Source organism: Nerophis ophidion, linkage group LG06, assembly GCF_033978795.1.
Source record: "Nerophis ophidion isolate RoL-2023_Sa linkage group LG06, RoL_Noph_v1.0, whole genome shotgun sequence".
Taxonomy (NCBI): domain Eukaryota; kingdom Metazoa; phylum Chordata; class Actinopteri; order Syngnathiformes; family Syngnathidae; genus Nerophis; species Nerophis ophidion.
In genome coordinates, this window is record NC_084616.1 from 50,612,533 (window position 1) to 50,633,844 (window position 21,312).

Consider the following 21,312-nt stretch of genomic DNA (forward strand, 5'->3'; position numbering starts at 1 on the left):
AAATTGGATGTTTCTTTAAAACAGTGATTCTCAAATATGTACTGTTATGCCTCCCTAAGAAGAAAACATACATATATAAAATATTGTGCCTCCCCCCACTCTTCACCATGACTATAAAAAGTATTATTTGTCTATAAAATTGTTATAACTATACTACTGCATTGCATTATAAGCTTATTAACATTAAGGAAACAACCAGCGGTCTTTCCTTGTCTCCCACCGTGATTACAAGTGCTACATACGCTTCATCATATTCTGGTACGCAAATAAAACATGTTCCCGAGGACACATGCGCCCCCCTGGCATCGTACCGCGCCCCTCCCAGTTACTATTTGAGAAGGACTGTTTTAGAAAGTGCCTCGGCAGGTTACGTATATTTGGTACTGCATTCCCTTATGTATGATGTAAACACCGACTTCCACAGGCAACAGGGTGCAACAGGGGTTAGTGCGTCTGCCTCACAACACGAAGGTTCTGAGTAGTCCTGGGTTCAATCCCGGGCTTGGGATCTTTCTGTGTGGAGTTTGCATGTCCTCCCCGTGACTGCCTGGGTTCCCTCCGGGTAGTCCGGCTTCCTCCCACTTCTAAAGACATGCACCTGGGGATAGGTTGATTGGCAGCACTAAATTGGCCCTAGTGTGTGAATGTGAGTGTGAATGTTATCTGTCTATCTGTGTTGGCCCTGCGATGAGGTGTGGACTTGTCCTGTGTGTCCGCAGTCTTACGCCCGATTGTAGCTGAGATAGGCACCAGCGCCCCCGCGACCCCAAAGGGAATAAGCGGTAGGAAATGGATGGATGGATGGACACCGACTTCCACAATGTAATGTCAATACATTCATTATTCTGCCCTAGCTACTGGTGTGCAGCTAGACAGATAGTTAACAGCATGAAGAGACAGAAGCTAAGTTATGTTGATGATTGAGGAAGAAAAATAATTGAAAAGAAGTAACATCCCTTTTATTTCTTTATACATATTCCTTTATTTAGGTTTGCAAGACTGAAAATATGAACATCACAAAATTACAAAAAAAATATTAATTTACATTAATAATGTCTATTGTGTAAGTTACATAAATAAAATAGAAGGTTTTCTGTTAATACAAATAGCAAACATTGCACACGTGGCTCAACACAATTAAACCAAGGTGAAGTGAATTATATTTATGTAGTGCTTCTCTCTAGTGACTCAAAGCACTTGTACTTAGTGAAATGTGAATATATAAGAATATATATAGTGAATATATAAGTTACATTTAAACCAGTGTGGGGGGCAATGGAAGCAGGTGGGTAAAGTGTCTTTCCCAAGGACACAACGGCATTGACTCGGATGGTGGAAGCGGGGATCGAACCTAGAACCCTCAAGTTGCTGGCACGGCCAATCAACCAACAGAGCTATAGCGCCCCAGTAAATAAAATAGAAGGTTTACTGTTAATACACAAAGCAAACATTGCACACATGTGGCTCAACACAATTAAACCAAAGGTGTAGCTTTATTGCCTCCTTATGGTCAAAGGCAGCACTACATGTGATTAACCAGTTTTGATCGCAGGAGTTAAACAGCCAAAAACAACATGGTCACAAATACAAAATACATTACAAAGTAATCAGTTTCAATGCACTCAAACTTTGTTGTCCAGTCGCTGTTAAAAGTAAAAATTTTGCGATGTATTTAGATATTTTTCAGGGTCAATAGTGCAATATTCTTCTCACCAACTGCTGCTTCATTGTGACAAATATGATTTGCTCTTGACCCCTGGGGGGTGGTGGGAGTACTGCATGTATGAGCAACCCTGTTTTGAATGGTTTCTTCAATAATATTTGAGTTTGCGGGCCAAATTAAAAGCTTTGGACGGCTGGATGTGACCCACGGTCTGCAAGTTTTATAGGCCTTTTCTACACAAATGCATACAACACATCAACAATTCGTGGCATCCATCCATCCATTTTCTAACGCTTATTCCCTTTGGGGTCGTGGGGGGGTGGGGGTGTGGGTGGAGTGCTGGTGCCTATCTCAGCTACAATCGGGCGGAAGGCGGTGTACACCCTGGACAAGTCGCCACCTCAACACAGATAGACGGACAACATTCACACTCACATTCACACACTAGGGCCAATTTAGTGTTGCCAATCAATCTATCCCAGGGTGCATGTCTTTGGAGGTGGGAGGAAGCCGGAGTACCCGGAGGCAACCAATGCTGTCACGAGGAGAACATGCAAACGAGGAGAACATGCAAACGCCATCTTGATTCCAAGATGGCGGCGCCCGTACGGGCTGCAACATTGCGGAGCTGCTGCTAAAGATGGAACATTTGGCAGAAATACCGGACAATTCTACAAACTTTATGGCTGGCTCACATCGTGGTCACTCCGTGATCACGTACGACCGCCAGACACTTCTGGATGTGGACATATCGGGCCGTTTTGGACTGATAGACGCTTGCGTGCTAGACTTGCTAACTAGCATGGGAATACGTCGGCGGCTACATCCAGCGGCCTGTGAAGCAGGGGAGTCTAGTAGCAGCGGGGGCCGTCTACGGAGCAGACGACAGCGGTGTGATCGGAAACGCGGATGTCGAGCGGGGCTAAAAACAAAGCAGAAGGCTAATCCCCAAAGAACACCACTTCCCTCCATCCTGAAGACGGATTTAAATGAAAGATGCGAGACTACTGGTCTGGGTAAGGAGTCAGTTAAATTAGAACACGTTTTTTCTGCTTTGAGTGTTTCAGAGTTGGACATGTGTTTTACCGAGGTGGCTAACTATGATGCGTGCAGTTTATCAAAGCAACAAACAAACAATCAGAAAATCCCCGTTACTGAGGTGGCTAACCATGATGCGTGCAGTTTATCAAAGCAACAATCGGAACATTCCCGTCGTATCAATTCCTAGATATGGTCGTAACTATACTAAATGCACTGGGCATAATAAACACAACATTATTAATATTGCTACTACGGATAATTTGATCAAAAATTCCCTGAAACAGCCCACTGCCTATAATATAGGTTTTTTAAACATAAGATCATTGTCTCCCAAAACGTTGTTAGTTAATGATATTATCAGAGACAACAATCTTAACGTCATCGGTCTCAGCGAAACCTGGCTTAAACCAAACGACTTTTTTGTGCTAAATGAGGCATGTCCTCCTAACTTTACACATGCGCATATTGCCCGTCCGCTTAAAAGGGGTAGGGGGGTCGCACTAATATACAACGAAAACTTTAACCTTAGTCCTAACATAAATAATAAATATAAATCGTTTGAGGTGCTTACTATGAGGTCTGTCACACCGCTGCCTCTACACCTGGCTGTTATCTACCGCCCCCAAGGGCCCTATTCGGACTTTATCAATGAATTCTCAGAGTTCGTTGCTGATCTAGTGACACACGCCGATAATATAATCATAATGGGGGACTTTAATATCCATATGAATACCCCATCGGACCCACCGTGCGTAGCGCTCCAGACTGTAATTGATAGCTGTGGTCTCACACAAATAATAAATGAACCCACGCATCGCAACGGTAATACGATGGACCTTGTGCTTGTCAGGGGTATCACCATTTCCAAAGTTACGATACTCCCGTATACTAAAGTATTGTCCGATCATTACCTTATAAAATTCGAGGTTCAGACGCATGTTCGTCAAACTAATAATAATAATAACTGCTATAGCAGCCGCAACATTAATACAGCCACAACGACAACTCTTGCTGACCTACTGCCCTCGGTAATGGCACCATTCCCAAAGTATGTGGGCTCTATTGATAACCTCACTAACAACTTTAACGACGCCCTGCGCGAAACCATTGATAACATAGCACCGCTAAAGTTAAAAAAGGCTCCAAAAAAGCGCACCCCGTGGTTTACAGAAGAAACTAGAGCTCAGAAATTATTATGTAGAAAGCTGGAACGCAAATGGCGCACGACTAAACTTGAGGTGCACCATCAAGCATGGAGTGATGGTTTAATAACTTATAAACGCATGCTTACCTTAGCTAAAGCTAAATATTACTCAAATCTCATCCACCGTAATAAAAACTATCCTAAATTTTTGTTTAGTACGGTAGCATCGCTAACCCAACAAGGGACTCCTTCCAGTAGCTCAACCCACTCAGCTGATGACTTTATGCAATTATTTAGTAAGAAAATTTAAGTCATTAGAAAGGAGATTAAAGACAATGCGTCCCAGCTACAACGGGGTTCTATTAACACTGATACGATGGTATATACGGCGGATACTGCCCTCCAAAATAGTTTCTCTCGTTTTGAGGAAATAACATTAGAGGAATTGTTACAACGTGTAAATGGAATAAAACAGACAACATGTTTACTTGACCCTCTTCCTGGGAAACTGATCAAGGAGCTCTTTGTATTATTAGGTCCATCAGTGCTAAATATTATAAACTTATCACTCTCCTCGGGCATTGTTCCCCTAGCATTCAAAAAAGCGGTTATTCATCCTCTTCTTAAAAGACCTAACCTCGATCCTGACCTCATGGTAAACTACCGACCGGTGTCTCACCTTCCCTTTATTTCAAAAATCCTTGAAAAAATTGTTGCGGAGCAGTTAAATGAACACTTAGCGTCTAACAATCTATGTGAAACCTTTCAATCCGGTTTCAGGGCAAATCACTCCACGAAGACAGCCCTCGCAAAAATGACTAATGATCTATTGCTAACGATGGATTCTGATGCGTCATCTATGTTGCTGCTCCTTGATCTTAGCGCTGCTTTCGATACCGTCGATCATAATATTTTATTAGAACGTATCAAAACAAGAATTGGTATGTCAGACTTAGCCCTGTCTTGGTTTAACTCTTATCTTACTGATAGGATGCAGTGTGTCTCCCATAACAATGTGACCTCGGACTACGTTAAGGTAACGTGTGGAGTTCCCCAGGGTTCGGTCCTTGGCCCTGCACTCTTCAGCATCTACATGCTGCCGCTAGGTGACATCATACGCAAATACGGTATTAGCTTTCACTGTTATGCTGATGACACCCAACTCTACATGCCCCTAAAGCTGACCAACACGCCGGATTGTAGTCAGCTGGAGGCGTGTCTTAATGAAATTAAACAATGGATGTCCGCTAACTTTTTGCAACTCAACGCCAAAAAAACGGAAATGCTGATTATCGGTCCTGCTAGACACCGAACTCTATTTAATAATACAACTCTAACATTTGACAACCAAACAATTAAACAAGGCGACACGGTAAAGAATCTGGGTATTATCTTCGACCCAACTCTCTCCTTTGAGGCACACATTAAAAGCGTTACTAAAACGGCCTTCTTTCATCCCCGTAATATCGCTAAAATTCGCTCCATTCTGTCCACTAAAGACGCTGAGATCATTATCCATGCGTTTGTTACGTCTCGCCTCGACTACTGTAACGTATTATTTTCGGGTCTCCCCATGTCTAGCATTAAAAGATTACAGTTGGTACAAAATGCGGCTGCTAGACTTTTGACAAGAACAAGAAAGTTTGATCACATTACGCCTGTACTGGCTCACCTGCACTGGCTTCCTGTGCACTTAAGATGTGACTTTAAGGTTTTACTACTTACGTATAAAATACTACACGGTCTAGCTCCATCCTATCTTGCCGATTGTATTGCACCATATGTCCCGGCAAGAAATCTGCGTTCAAAGGACTCCGGCTTGTTAGTGATTCCCAAAGCCCAAACAAAGTCTGCGGGCTATAGAGCGTTTTCCGTTCGGGCTCCAGTACTCTGGAATGCCCTCCCGGTAACAGTTCGAGATGCCACCTCAGTAGAAGCATTTAAGTCTCACCTTAAAACTCATTTGTATACTCTAGCCTTTAAATAGACCTCCTTTTTAGACCAGTTGATCTGCCGTTTCTTTTCTTTTTCTTCTATGTCCCACTCTCCCTTGTGGAGGGGGTCCGGTCCGATCCGGTGGCCATGTACTGCTTGCCTGTGTATCGGCTGGGGACATCTCTGCGATGCTGATCCGCCTCCGCTTGGGATGGTTTCCTGCTGGCTCCGCTGTGAACGGGACTCTCGCTGCTGTGTTGGATCCGCTTTGGACTGGACTCTCGCGACTGTGTTGGATCCATTGTGGATTGAACTTTCACAGTATCATGTTAGACCCGCTCGAAATCCATTGCTTTCCTCCTCTCTAAGGTTCTCATAGTCATCATTGTCACCGACGTCCCACTGGGTCATTATTTTCACCGATGTCCCACTGGGTGTGAGTTTTCCTTGCCCTTATGTGGGCCTACCGAGGATGTCGTGGTGGTTTGTGCAGCCCTTTGAGACACTAGTGATTTAGGGCTATATAAATGAACATTGATTGATTGATTGAAACTCCACACAGAAGGATCCCGAGCCCTGGATTGAACCCAGGACTACTTAGGACGTTCGTATTGTGAGGCAGATGCACTAACCCCTTCACTACCTTACTGCCCCACTTTGTGGCATACGTACCAAAAATAGAGGTAGTGTCTCCATTCATCTTTTTTTTTTTTAATTTCTTCCAGATACGTAGTTTCTTGCATTTTGTTTTCAGTTCTGGATTATGGAGCATGAAGTATGCTCCTGCATTAAGGCACCAAAGCACATTATGCTGGGAGGCTCCTCAGTCTGTGAACCCTCTTGCGTAGCATGATGTACACCTTAAATACGACGCGTTCAGAGAGCATACAGTTCACTTTGCAGACACCCTCTCATCTGATTTCAGATAAATATTTAAAGTAATGGTGAGAGATTTAACACACTGATAAGTTCCAGTTTGGAATACACGCTTTTTATATCTTAAATTCCCATTGTTAGCTCACCGGCAAAGGAAGCTAAGAAGTTAAATAGTCGTAGAGACTTGTGGCTGCTCAAGTGAGTCGATGTCACACGCTTAACACAGTTGAATAGCTATCAAAACAGCAGTGTTTAAAGTATGGCTCTTGGTTTCTTTGGTTTACTGGCATTTGGCAGATACAATTTAACAAAAGACAGCAAAATGTGGCCAAACTGAGTAAAAAGGCACAATGGTAACCAAGGTAAGGAAAGTAGAGGGAGAGAGAAACACATTTGTTAATATATGTTCTGCTGTTTGAAGATGCATGCAACCCGTTTGGCTGTGGTGGGATTTCTGAATCTGTGTCGTTTATGTTAATCAGTGTATCTTGGTAAAGGGAATATTACATAAACATTTGAAAACATAATTTTACCACTCAGAAAAGAAACTGGTACCATTAAGCCTAACCGGTATAATGAGGTAATGTAGTGCAAGGTTTTCCCTAGATTGCCATCATACGTGTGGTGGTGGGGGCGTGGTCAATATAACATGATTATAGTTTGCTATGATGCATATATTTTCTTTAAAAAGGCAAAACACTTATAAATACATTTAAAACAGAAGAATTAAACAAATTAAAAAGATGGTTCGACAAAAAATGGACTATCTTTAAATGTTAGCAAAACTAAAATAATGTTAGTTGGTAACAGTTGAAGGGAAAGTCAAACACAAATACAAATACATGGAGTAGACATTGAAAGGGTAAAATAAAACACATTTTTGGGTGTAATAATAGATGATAAAATGAACTGGAAAACTCATGTAAAAAATGTACAACATAAAGTAGCAAGAAATATGTCAATAATGAATAAAGCAAAACATGTTCTGGACCAAAAATGACTTTATATTTTCTACTGCACGCTAGTGTTACCATATCTGAGTTATTGTGGAGAAATATGGTGAAACAACTACAAATGTGCGCTTCAAACACTAACGGTGTTACAAAAAAGATCAATTACAATAATACATAATGTACAAAGAAACATTAAATCAAAATTATTGAAATGCAATGATTTGGTGCACTTGCAAACAGCTAAAATGATGTACAAAGCAAACTATAACCTGCTACCCAAGAATGTACAACAATTATTCTCAACAAAAGAGAAATATAACCTTAGAGAAATATCTAACTTAAAACATTTTCATGCGCAATCAGCACTTAAAACCTTTAGCATATCCGTATGTGAAATTAAACTATGGGATGGATTAACCAAAGAAATCAAACAAAGCACTAATATGATTTAGTTTAAGAGACTGTTCAAGCTACAAGTGTTCACAAAGTACAAAGAAGAACAATTATGATGAACATCTTGAACCTTTTTGTTTTGTTTTTGGATAATGACTATTTATGTTTTTAATATTTGTTTACGTACTATGGTATATCATTTTTTTTATTCACTGTTTTGTTACAAACAGAGAACAAGGAAATGGTATAAAACTGCTATGATATGAAAAGGGGTAGGATTAAATAAACTCTGCTTCTTACTATTTCTTTGCGGACGTGCTGTAATGAAACAACTGGAAATATGTGATGCATTACATTGTATTGTATGCATGTTCAAAATAAATTGAAACAGAACTGAAAACAAATGTGTTATTAATTATAGTATGAACATGTATTTTGTTCTGCAATATTAATGTTATTTGTTGAGATTCTTTTTAAATATTTCTCTAATCCTTTTACTTACTCTTTTTTTTATTAAAACAAACCTAACATCTATTTTCTGGTGCAATTGGAGACTGCATTCTTGTTTAGAGACGCAACTGAGGTGCAGAGAGCCTGACGTCACACTTGCTTTGCGCTGCTGCAAGCTTTCCTCACCTGAAAGGCCTCCACTGTATATTACATTTTGAAGAGCGCTGTTCGAGGGGATATCTTGGATATATTACAGTACTTCCACAGCACAGAGATAATGTTGTTACTCCAGACAACCCGGTGTGTTTAGTTTACGTCATCACAAAATCCGGTTTTGGCAGCACTGTTACGGTGATCAGAATACGTCTTTTTTTGGCCGCCAAATTTTCGGTGCATCACTAGTCAAAAGTGTGCAAATAATAATTCATATATATCCATTCATACTGTTACTACCTGCTGGTGTTTAAGTGTATGTTCATGTGTTCTGATGTTCATTTCTTTCCATGGTCTTGACCACACTGTTGGCGGAGAATGAGAAAGTATTGTTTGTATGTCTGGAAGTGAAGCATGGGGGCGGATATGTGTGCATGGAGGAAATGCGTGTTGGAATTGGGCCCGTTGTTAGCAACAGATTGGCAATAAATGCTAAAAAGAACGTCAGACTTTGTGTCTTCTTCTTGGCGCTACAATACCACATATTACTTTATTTTGTTTTCATGTAAAATAAAAACCCCTAATTTTTAAGGTGTGGTGGAAAATAGTTTGTCATGGCGCACCGCCACGATCTGTTACATTAAGGGGAAATCCTGTAGTCACAACTAAACTACGGTGGTGTTGGTGGCTGACAGCAGCCCTCACCCACACCTTCCCCACTCAATACAGCCTCTATTGATAGCACATTTCTCTGAGTTCCCAACTTATACCTGAAATACACTCTTGCGTCACGTAGCTTGCGTCCAGTCTGATGACGTGTTGATTAGTTCATAGTTAATTTGCAAGGGCTGCCCATGACTTGCAATTCTCTTCCAAAATACCAAGTGGCAGTGTCTCCTGAATCAGCAACTGCAGCTGTTGTTGACTAACTATTTACCTTCTTGTAAAGGGTGAGAAATGACAAAAGCAACATCGACATCTTTGTTAGCACTGGAACTAATCATTCAGAAACATCAGTTTACTTTTAATGGAAATTTTAGTCACACAACCGGACGAAAAGCCATTCGTGTAGATCAGGGGTGTCAAACAAATTTTAGCTCAGAAGCCGAATGAACGAAAATCTATTTCCATGTGGGCCGAACGGGTAAAATCATGGCATAATGACTTAAAAATACAACTCCGACAACTTCAGCTTGTTTTCTTTGTTTTACTTCGGCCCAAAATAGGACAAGCACATTCTGAAAATGTACATCCTCTTGACAAAACACTTCAAGTTAGTTGAAAATTCTGATGGAAAAAATGGTGCAGTTTCAAAAACACCATTAAGAACAATGAATTTAGACTTAATCTCAGTGTATGGACAAACTAATTAAACTTTAAGAACACATCTAGGACTGAACAAAACACAAAATGAAGCACAAACAAAAACTCTTACATGTATCAACTACCTCATTTGTCATTTACACATATTAATCTTGTGCTAACTCCACAAACCACACATACTGAGGTAGAAACTATTCAAGAGGGTTAAGTTAATCCCTCCATTCCAGGCATTACTGTGTATTGATACATAAATAAAAGTTGTGCAATGTGTGAACAATTTCAACAAACCAAAAATAAAAACTTAAAAGACTGACAGTATTGCAGTAAATCACACACTGTTCACTTTCTTTAAATTTGCACAGAAGACAATCATTTTCACAGAACTAAATTAATGTGCAGTGTCTCATGTAGCCTTTTAAGCGGTCTTACCAATTGTTTAATTTACTCCTTTAATGTTTAATTTACTTACGTTGGGTCGAGGGGGGAGAAGTCGCAGCAGCCCTTTAACGCGTACCTCTTGCTTGGTATACATGCTCACCCTGTTATAAACTAATTCCTTGCCTAAAATTATTGCTATTGCAAAATCCAATGGACACATTTAGAACAGCAGTTTCTTCAATTGAAAAAAGTAGCTCAAATTTACAATTAGCAAACTCATCTCGCAAGCCAGATTGAACCTGTTCGCAGGCCGGATCGCATATTTAAAATCCCAGGTGTAGATGGATTGTGAAATCCCTGAACGAGTCGCTGGAGAGGATGGGCACATCTGCAACGCTATTTGACGTTTGGGTAATGGGATTTTGTAATTTGAAAACATGTGTCGGAGTTGAACCTGTGGTTGCAATAATAGATTGGCAATACAATTTAAAGAGTGCTGTACTTTGTATGACTTCCTCTGGACGCATACAATAATATGTGCATTTCAAGCACAATGTCTGTTCTCCTTTGCTCAGGGGCCATCCTTGGTAAAACCTAACGAATCACAGCTATGCGCTCCGCGTCACTGCTGACGCGAAGCTAGAATTTTTGGGAGGTAACCATCTAGGTCTGCGGGACGGTATTCGGGGGAAGGAGCAAGACGGCCTCGCTTGCGTAATCTACGTGACACGAGATTATATTTCAGCCTTTACTGCTTCTACGCCACTGTATTATATAATCTCCTGCATCCTGTGTATGCTTTAAGTGAGCGTGTGGTCATGACAAGCAGTAAACAGTAACCAATCCTCCTATGCACTTACAACCCAACACACACAACAACACACACACACACACACACACATACTTACACAGGCACACATTTACCATCGTTTGTGGCTGCAATGCTGGTGTTCTAGGCTCCTTCACATTTGCAGGATCCCGTATTGTATTCCTCATAATTGCATTCATCCCTTGAGCAGAATCAGGTGTTAATATCAAGGTGCATGCATGCAATCATGTGCATATTCATAATTATTCTAAAGTGCAGTTTATACACGCACGCACGCACGCTGTTGGCCCTAACATAAGTCCCCAGGCTGCAAGCCTCCTGGAAAGGGAGAGGCTGTTGTGTGCAGGAGTTGTGTCTCTTTAATGCGGGCTGTTGAGTGTAATGACTATTCAGTGCATGGATAAAAAGCCTCTTGCTCTCTCTCTCCCTTGTTGCACAAATGCAATGTGTCACCTTAGGGTACATCACAAACAATGGACAGCTTTGTCCAATACAAGCACAGTAATAGAAGATTGGCAGCGCAAAAGGCATAATTTCCGCTTTAGTGTCTGACTCCTTACTCCTTCATGAACTACACAGTCACATAATCACGTAAAAAGGATGTCCTCGCAGAGCAATTAAACTTTAAACATCAGCTCAAATGCCTTTGAGAAAATGTCTAAGCAACATATTCAACTAATAAACCGATGGTGCTCTTTAATTGTTTGGATGTTTCCAAAAAAACGCTGATCAAAAAGGACATAGGGTTTTCCATTGCTTGACATAAAGAGCCTTTGTTAAAGGTTAAGGGTAACAGTAACATTGTGTAAAAATCTCAAAGCTGCTTCTTCAGTAAGGCAGGAATGATGGGAGTAGCATTCAGTTTTGTTTTCAATCTCATCGTTGGAAAATCTCTGCAAGTGGTAGAGAACGCAGGGATAGACTGAGATTTTGTGTTGCCTAAATCATGAACACATCATCTTCTGAGCCTGTTTATTGTATATTTAGGGTTAAGCAAATCAAATGGAGCCAAGAGAGTGTGTCATCAACTAGGCTCTCTAAACAGATGCAGGCAGGAGAGGATAGTTCACAACTTTGATATGAAATTTACAAGCCAGAAGAGACCGACAGGAACCAAAGTGAATCATGAAACAAGCTGTCTGCCATTTTCTAAGAACTAAAATGGCATAGAGCCCCATGCGGCATGTATTTTGTTTTCTTCATTCTCCCACTACCACTTTTGCCTGCTTTTGAGATTTTACTTTTCCAATCCTAAACCAGAGCAGGCCCTTCTTGTGTTTTGTGAATGCAAAATGGAGCTGTTGGAAATCTGCAGTACAACATCAGACAAAGACAATATACGATTGTGAGGCAAAGACAAAAAGTACAGAAAAGAAAGAAGAATAGATAGTAGACAAACAGTTCAAGATTGATAGAGTATTTGACTCTTGTAAATTAAACCAAAATTCCTGAACATTCTTAGCATTTATTTCAAAAGGGGTCATATTATGAATAGTTTTTCAACATTTAAAACCCTTCCTTGTGGTCTACATAACATGTAATGGTTCTGTGGTCAACATTTTGCTTTGATTATGGTTGGCAGACAATCTACAAGTTGCTTTCTAATCGCTTTCTATTTCACATGCTTCCACTTCGACAGCATATTCTACCGGTCAACCGTTTGAAGTTTTTGTGTTTCCATATCAAGCCTACTGACAGATATAACTTACAACTATATGCTACTTTTTATTAGAAATGGTAAGAGCAAAAGATGCATTTACAATGCCAGTCTGCCCCACAACAAAAGATTAGTGAAAAAATGGAGGAACGGCGTGGTGCAGTGGTAGAGAGGCCGTGCGCAACCCGAGGGTCCCTGGTTCAATCCCCACCTAGTACAAACCTCGTCACGTCTGTTGTGTCCTTGAGCAAGAGACTTCACCCTTGCTCCTGATGGGTGCTGGTTAGCGCTTTGCATGGCAGCTCCCTCCATCAGTGTGTGAATGTGTGTGTGTGAATGGGTAAATGTGGAAGTAGTGTCAAAGCGCTTTAAGTACTTTGAAGGTAGAAAAGCGCTATACAAGTACAACCCATTTACCATTTAGCTTATAGACCAGTGGTCCCCAACCTTTTTGTATCTGCGGACCGGTCAACGCTTATTAATTTGTCCCGCGGCCCGGAGGGGTGGGGGCCATCCTTTTTTTTCTTTTTTTCTTTGTCATGAAAAAGGGACATTTTTGTCATGAAAAAGGGAAGTTTTTGTGGTTGGTGCACTAATTGTAAGTGTAGATTGTGTTTTTTATGTTGATTTAATAAAAATAAAAAAATGAATAAAAAATTCTTCTGCGGCCCGGTGGTTGGGAACCACTGTTATAGACTACAGCGTGAGACTACAATGGTGGACTCGCGCAAAGCTATACCACATATGGATTATCTATCCCCTGACATCACCAATGGGAAAAACGTCACCAACTGCTTGTGTTGCGACAAGTGATTTCTTCCCGTAAGTGGAAACCAGTGGTGGTCAACCAGTCTAAAATGAGCAAGCAGCGCGCGCACTATCCGAGTACACAAGGGGCCTATATATTCCTGAAAAAAGCAGATATGAGTAAAAAATCCAACTATGCAATGGAATAGATCCCTACTCAACCCAAAAAAAAATGTATCGAGTTCCCAAACATATCGAACTATCATGGGCTCCAGATATTATTCTACAGGACAAAACAGATGAAAATTTGGAAAAGCATGGACGTCTACAACTTCTTCGTATGTGGCTGCATCAAGGAAATTGGTATCAAAACTACTATATGCATCGTTTTTGCTCAGGCGAGGTTGTATTTCATGATTTAGCTTTATGTCTACTGCCATGTTTGTTGCCTGCCCTTGCTGTTGCACACGCCGTTTACGAGTGCTCATTTTCCCCAGTCTTTATCTAAATATAACTATAAATGTCAACTTTGTGTATGTGCTGAAGGCTTCATTTATGATTGCTGCCTTTGGTAAAAGCTTAACTCTTCCAAGTTTTGCTGCCATTTGATTTATTTTATTTATACCTTTTTTAATAGTTTTTTTCCCCTTTTTAATCATATTTATTTTATATTGCTTTTATATTGGTTTTATATGTATTTATTTTTTGTTTTTATTCAGTCATTGGTGCAGCTCAGGATGGTATTTGAATGTTGTTTTTAATATTGCTGTGAAGCACTTTGGAAACATTTTGTTGTTTATATGTGCCATATAAATAAAGTGGATTGGATTGGATTGGATTATACTTACCAAGTTGGTGCTTTACGGAACACCCGTAACCAAAAATGTATCTCATGTAAATGCAAATAATATCAAGATAAGACTTAAATGGGAAACACTAAACTTTAAAAGTATATCAAACAAACCTTTAACAGATCGCTCACTGCGAAGTCATGCATTATTTGGCTCTGCTCTCTTGAGCTGGAGTCTGTGGTACTGTGGCACCGTGGTACTTTTTTGACGTTGTCTTTCATAAAATCTTTCCCCATTCTTGATTACCTCTCAAAGAACTCTGAAGAAACATTTATCGTTGTGCAAATCAAACGGTTTGTACAGCCTAAAACAACGCAAGCATAGGGCATTTTTCTTCGAAAAAGGCTAAATAACAAAGAGTACCTATTGAGAACAGACGCTGGTTTGACCAACATGTGTATTCAATGAGCCGGACGTGAGCCGGACGTGACGTCATTTTGAATTCTAGGAATGATGCAAATTCCAAATGGATTGAGGATAGTTTTATAAATATCTCTGCAATGCCTCCACAATTTTATTTCAAATTGTGGGGACATATGCGGATCCCAAATACAGAACAGCAATAAAGAAAAGTTGGGTTTTGCATAATAGGGCCCTTTAAAGAAGAACGAGACAACAGAATGCATACTGATTTGACCTAGTGTGTGTTTGACAATCATTGGTACTTCAACTTAATTTTTCACAAAATCAACTTTGACTATTTTTGTGCCATATATTGGTAATCACATGAATAATTTGTATTTTATGACACTTAATGTCATGATCAATAACCTTTGAGAATGATACAAGAGCTCCTCAGTCTATGTACAATGTTCTGTTTCTACAACTTGTAAGTCGAATTTTAATGTAAGTCGGAAACTCTACCTAAATTGTACAGAGCTTATCAAAGAAATAAAAATATAGGCAATGGTAACCAAAGGATTAGACACAATAAAAAATGATAATTCTAATAAAAAAAGAAAGAACAACAACCTTATTTTATTTCTTTGTTTGGCTTACACACTGGACTGGCTATGCAAGGCAGGAAAAGACAGGCTTACCGGAAAAAGGAATTCTAAATAATGAGACAAATATAGACTTAAGTCGATAACAACTTATTGCAGGTAAATTAGATTATTGCAATTATTTTTGGAGACCAAATTAACCACTGATGAAACTATAATACCGTATTTTCTGGACTATAAGGCGCACTTAACAACAACATTTTAAATGTTCCATTTAAAATATAGAACATTACATACGGCGCTCAAAAATCTATCAAAATGTTTTAGTACGACTTTGGTAAGCTATTGAGCCGCAACGCTTGAAGGATTGTCTGCACATTAAACATACGAGTATTATTATGGTGCGTGTAAAAGGTAAGACATATTATTTGGCATTTTGTTTCACAATATTATGCAAAACCAACTTTTATCTTCTGGTACCTGCTGATCTATATTTGGGATATGCGTACATCCTGAAAAATTGCGTGTGTCTGCACCGACGCCGTAGTAAATAATATTTTTCTTTTTCTCTATCTTCTTGTTGTGTGACACTCATCCTCCGCTGTTGCCATTTCTAATACAAAATATTGTAAAGTTCTTAGTTATATCTGTCAGTAAACTTGCCATGAAAGCGCTAAAACATACGGTGTAGTGGGTTTATATGATTCACCCACGAAATTTTAGGTATTAGAGTTCCGGTCGGACAGTTTTTCACGGGACACGTTTGTGTGGTATTTATTGATTTAAGTAAAGTCTGAATGTCATTAATATAGTTAGCTCCATCTTTTGAGACTTCTTCACCTCTCATCCTTGCACGCTACACCGCTACAGCAAAGATGACAGGGAGAATATGCTGCCAAAGCTGAGCCACATAAATAAGACCGCCCACAAAACGGCGCATCCGGAAGCGACTATCAGTAAGCGGTTTAAAGATGATCTGTAAAACATAACCTATTCAACATTTTGACCAAATAACCACTATTACATGTTATGTTGACCACAAAGAAGTGTTTGCAATTTACGAAAAAATTATAATAATACGGTGGTACTGGGGTTAGTGCATGTGCCTCACAATACGAAGGTCCTGAGTAGTCCTGAGTTCAATCCCGGGCTCGGGATCTTCCTGTGTGGAGTTTGCATGTTCTCCCCGTGACTGCGTGGGTTCCAAAAACATGCACATGGGGATAGGTTGATTGGCAACACTAAATGGTCCCTAGTGTGTGAATGTGAGTGTGAATGTTGTCTATCTGTGTTGGCCCTGCGATGAAGTAGTGCATTGTGCAGGATGTACTCGCCTTCCACCAGAATGCAGCTGAGATAGGCCCCAGCACCCCCCGCGACTTCGAAAGGGACAAGCGATAGAAATGGATGGATGGATGACTCCTTTAAAGCGGCCTATAATCCGGGTTGCCTAATATATCCAAAAAGCAGTGCGCTTTATAATCCGGTGTGCTTTACGGTCCAGAAAATACGGTACATAATAGTAATGCAAGTTTAGCTTTTCAAATGCAATAAACTTGTATTTCTGGTTATTTTTAACATTGTAATTGGAATGTAAACTTTTAAATATCAATGTCAAATAACAACGTCAAATAACAACCAAATAATAAAAGTGAAATATATTCTTGAGCAAAATTTTGCACTTGAATAACAATCTAAATCAAAAGCAATAAAATATGTTCTGTGTCTTTAAAACCCAAACAACTAAATTCCAATTATTTGAAACTGGAGCTTTTATTGGTCCCTTTGAACTTTTTTTTTTTTTTTATAAATGTTTTTTCCAAAAATACATTTTATATATGATTTTAAATTTGTACGTATTTGAGACAGCCGTTCATATATTATTGATTTTATGTTATAATAACAAACCAAAATATTATGTAATACACAGAAATATCTATTATATTGCTTTAAAAACATAAAAAGTTGCTGCAGATTACTTGAATTCACATCCTTTATCATATCTGCAGTGTTGTATTTTTTTTCATTTAAAAAAACATATAAAGTCAACATCCTCATGCATTTTTAATGAGATATTTTTTTATCTCTCATAACAATGGGGAAGTTATAATTTATTATTACAACACACAAATTGGATACGTATAGTTTACCTCTAAATATATCATACTGTGTAATGTTGACATTATATCAGCTTGTTTGAACATTCTTAAGACTGTATGTTGCTCAATGGTATTTATAATGCATAAAATGCAGTAAAATGCCAATTGACTAATCGAGAGTTACATTACCGAGAAACCTGCTGTTTCAATACTGATACACACAATTTCAAAACAGTTTTACTACAAAATATATCATGAAATATGAAGTAATTTCACATTGCATCATTGGATTAACTAATAAATAAATAAACAAAAACAATACAAATATTATGGCAACCAAAATATGACAATTGCACACTTTGTTGAATTGTGTAAGCAAGAGGTTTTTTTTGCCTCAGCATTCAAGACTCTCAATTATCAGTCAAGTGCTTCTGTTAAAATCTAGAATTAACTTAGCCTTTGAGTTTAATACAAAAAGGATCCCTACAGTAGTATAAGATGAAATTATACAAACGCATGGAAGAGTGTGAACTCTATTTTCTAAGGTTTTGCATGAGCTAATGAAATGTTATTGATAATTAATGTCAGACCAAACAACACAACTAAAAAGAAACCAATAAGCTAACACTGGGATAACAAATATTTACAATTAAGAAGTGCAGCATTACAGTATATTGACGAGTTGTACAAAATGTTCGACCCATAGGTAAGTAGGGCTGCGCAAATCTAGAGAAAATGTCACAATTTCCTTCCTTGACATTAAGATTTCTATTTTCTGTGATAATGTATTCACATGAATTCTATTCACAAATGAAAAGAAAGAAAATAATCCCTAATGTCAGAAACATGGCATGATCCCTTGTATATACCAGTTGCGGCTGCTGGTCTTTCAAGTCGGGGAAGCTCACTTTTAGCAATTTCCTAAACATGAGTACAGTCTCCAACAACAGATGAAAGATTTAAAAAAAATAGGTTTAAAAAAAAAAAAAAACGTCTCTTAAAGGATTGCAAAATTCTCTGTATGAACTCGGAATAACGGAATGAAACTTAAAAAAATGCTCACGCAGTGGTTTATATTTCATGTGGGTTTGCTCATTTTGCTGTCAATCAAACAGAGATTCAGCCTCAAACAGATCCTCCAATCATAATGCGGAAGCTCAGCGTCGAGGACAAGCGCACTTCACATTTCTTACAGAAATGCTTAGTGTCCGATGAATGGGAAAAAGCCGAGCATTTATCCAATGACGGTCTAGTTTGGCTGAAGTTGAACAACCCACTCTATGCCGCCCCACTAAAGTCAATGGACGCCCAGTTTGAACACTTTTTAATGCACTGTGAAACAACCACAATGAATTTGAAAAAATTGTGTCAGCTGTCACAAAAGCTGATTCTGAACAAAAGTTGGACGTTTTTTACTCCGCATTCTGTTAATGAAATGTGAACACAAAAGTACAAGTTTGACAACTGAATTTATCTTTTACATTTTAAGAGAGGCTGGGCTTCCCTTCTAGTCTTAGAGCAATTGCCAATCGCATATACTGAACATTACATTCATGCATGTTAAAAAAAGTAAAATACAGCACTATGTCGTCAGTTTCTGATTTATTAAATTGTATAACAGTGCAAAATATTGCTTATTTGTAGTGGTCTTTCCTGAACTATTTGGGATAAAAAGAAATAAAAATAACAAAAAAAAATTTGAAAAATAAACAATTGATTCAATTATAAATAAAGATTTCTACACATAGAAATAATCATCAACTTAAAGTGCCCTCTTTGGGGATTGTAATAGAGATCCATCTGGATTCACGACCTTAATTCTAAACATTTCTTCACAAAAAAAGAAATCTTTAACATCAATATTTATGGAACATGTCCACAAAAAATCTAGCCGTCAATACTGAATATTGGATTGTTGCATTACTTTTCACAGTTTATGAGCTTACATTCATATTTTGTTGAAGTATTATTCAATAAATATATTTATAATTGATTTTTGAATTGTTGCTATTTTTTAAATATTTTAAAAAAATCTCACATACCCCTTGGCATACCTTCAAGTATCCCCTTTTGAGAACCACTGCGCTTAAGGACATAATAAACACCTAAGTGGGGCACCAGTGGCAAGTCTTTTCACAAGCTGGGCAATGGTGTTTGTACATGAGACTGTTAGGGTTCCAAGGCTAAAACAGAACCGACTTTAAATATTCCAAAAATGAAAGAGATTCACTAAACCCAATATGTGATACAAGATAAGTACTTGCACCTGCGGTCCAAGTGATACATACATCTATTGCCCCATGATAGAACCCTAAGGTGAAATCACTGTCAAAAACAGCTGTCATTACATAAAAATGCACTATAAATAGCCATTTCCCAAATAGAAGGAAGGGGACAAGAACAATGTTTATTTCTCCGAATTACAAATGCCTTTTGCATGAATCCTGATTAGGCCCTTTTCCACCGCAGGAACTTTTACAGGAATTGTCCCATTTACCTGGGTAAATATAGTTCCCCTGTGTTTCCACCAAAAAATTCCCTGTTAGATTTTGCTCTTCTGAAACTTTTTGGAGTTCCTGCCAGCTAAGTGGTACTTTCGGGAAGTTCTTGCAAACCTTATTTGGGGCTGGCTGTGTTGTTAAATGCTGATTGGTTGAACATAGTTGGGGGCGTTCCTAAAACTTATTTTTCGAACACAGGACCTCCATTTACAGAATGCTAGATGACTTAGAGTTTTAATGGGGCATCTTTTTGCAGAAGAACGCTGATCAGTGAAACTAACTTGCAGTGTTTTTCCTCAGCCGCAGTCTTGAAACTATATGAATTTCATTGTTTCTTATTTTTCACAAACTTAATTTTGATAAACAAAGCTATAATAAGAGGACAGACTCTTTTAAACATATTTACAGAGGAGTCGAAACAATGACCTCAGCCGCATACTACTTTGTTGGAGAAAAGTGAAAGAAAAAAAAGGAAGCAGTACATGAGTGGAATGAAGGTAAATGACATCAAATAGTAATTATTTACTTTATTACATGTTGTAAAAGTAGTCAGCAACACTTCATTTGTGTAGTTAGTAGCCTCAACCTGACTGAACAGAATGCTATTGCCATAACGCTAACGGTAAGTCGATATTCTCATGTTGTCAGTGTAGGATAAACACCAACATTTATTATTTATGTTTTGTTATTTACAGGTGAAATGGATCAAAAGGAATTGCCTGACCTTCATGAATTCATCATGTACTGAGAGGACAACTTCCTGACTGCCGCACATTGTGGACAAAAGCTGGACTTTTTATGAACAATTAGGTACACTCAATTTTTTTCATATCATATTGTTTGAATATTATTGATTTGTATTTTATTTAATTACTTTTTAGTAAAATAACTCTGACCTAATATTGTCTGTTTATTTACATGGTCTCAGTGTAGAAATATCTTAAACCACTTCTCCATATGTTGTCAGCCTAATTTGTATAAATTACCCTGAACTGTGCAATGCGGTGGAAACACAAACCACACACTTCTACAGAAACCTTAAGTTCCTGAAGTTTTGGTGGAAAATGGCCTCTGGTTTTAAGTGCAATCTTACTGTTTTGCGTTATTCTTATCAACATTTTAAAAGATGCTTTATAATAATTGTCTATCATTCGAAACAATTTTATAATATGCACACAACACTTTTTATGATCTTATTTCTAGAAAATATCTTCAGAAAACTTTGGGATTTGGACAAACTACCGTTAACTGTACACTAAAAAAAAGACAGCAAAATGAATATTTGCATCTTTTGGATTAAAGCCAAGAGTGGGTGGAAGTGGCTCGTGTAGAGGGAAAATTTACCACTTTGTGAAAAGTCCTTGGAAGAACGACA

General features: G+C 38.6%; 1 protein-coding gene and 1 long non-coding RNA gene across 2 annotated transcripts in view; one reads left to right on the plus strand and one right to left on the minus strand.

The window, feature by feature from the left end:
• Positions 1-21,312, minus strand: part of LOC133554889 (zinc finger protein 704-like) — a 108,825-nt gene that overhangs the window by 42,438 nt on the left and 45,075 nt on the right. The gene's annotated exons all lie outside the window — the stretch shown is intronic.
• Positions 20,169-20,900, plus strand: LOC133553959 (uncharacterized). The gene is made up of 3 exons (XR_009807027.1): positions 20,169-20,434; positions 20,510-20,559; positions 20,633-20,900. It is a non-coding gene; the product is annotated as an uncharacterized LOC133553959 (long non-coding RNA).